Genomic DNA, 1,330 nt, shown 5'->3' with positions numbered 1-1,330 from the left:
GCTAATCCGCCGATCTCGATCGTGATTAGTCCTCCGGACAGTAACGCGCATGCGCGCCTGAATGCGGAAGTGGCGTACCTACGTTCTGACCGCTCTGCGCGGCCAATCCGCCTATCTCGTCTGTGATTAGTCCTCCGGGCAGTAGCGCGCATGCGCGCCGAAAAGCGGAAGTGGCGTACCTACGTTCTGACCGCTCTGAGCGGCTAATCCGCCGATTTCTATCGTGATGAGTCCTCCGGGCAGTAGCGCGCATGCGCGCCGGAAAGCGGAAGTGGCGTACCTACGTTCTGACCGCTCTGCACGGCTAATCCGCCGATCTCGATCGTGATTAGTCCTCCGGGCAGTAGCACGCCTGCGCGCCGAAAAGCGGAAGTGGCGTACCTACGTTCTGACCGCTCTGCACGGCTAATCCGCCGATCTCGATCGTGATTAGTCCTCCAGGCAGTAGCGCGCGTGCGTGCCGGAAAGCGGAAGCGGCCTGTCTACGTTCTGACCGCTCTGCGCGGCTAATCCGCCAATCTCGATCGTGATTAGTCCTCCGGGCAGTAGCGCGCATGCGCGCCGAAAAGCGGAAGTGGCGTACCTACGTTCTGACCGCTCTGCGCGGCTAATCCGCCGATCTCGATCGTGATTAGTCCTCCAGGCAGTAGCGCGCCTGCGCGCCTGAATGCGGAAGTGGCCTGTCTACGTTCTGACCGCTCTGCACGGCTAATCCGCCGATCTCTATCGTGATTAGTCCTCCAGGCAGTAGCGCGCTTGCGCGCCGAAAAGCGGAAGTGGCGTACCTACGTTCTGACCGCTCTGCGCGGCTAATCCGCCGATCTCTATTGTGATTATTCCTCCAGGCAGTAGCGCGCATGCGCGCCGGAAAGCGGAAGTGGTGTACCTACGTTCTGACCGCTCTGCGCTGCAGATCCGCTAATCTCTACTGTGATTAGTCCTCCGGGCAGCAGCGCGCATGCGCTAAATCCCTTGGCATGACCCCCCAAATTCCCTTTTCTTACCGCCGTATCCCATTTTTAATTCCCAAATCTGTTTTTTTAACACCCAACCTCCATTTGACACCCCAAAATCTCCACTTTTCACCAAAATTACCCTTTTTCACCCCCCAATTTCCCCCTTTTAACCCCCATATCCCCATTTTTAACCCCCCAAATCTGCATTTTTAAAACACCAAACCTCCATTTGACGCCCCAAAATCCGCTCTTTTCACCAAAATCACCTTCCCCCCCCCAATCCCCATTTGAACCCCCAACATACCATTTTTCATACCAAAAATCCCTCTTTTTAACCCCCAAACCCCATTTTTCATTGCAAATATCCCCATTTC

This window comes from Numida meleagris, chromosome 14 (genome assembly GCF_002078875.1).
Source record: "Numida meleagris isolate 19003 breed g44 Domestic line chromosome 14, NumMel1.0, whole genome shotgun sequence".
Lineage (NCBI taxonomy): Eukaryota > Metazoa > Chordata > Aves > Galliformes > Numididae > Numida > Numida meleagris.
Note: the sequence above shows the minus strand (reverse complement) of the source record.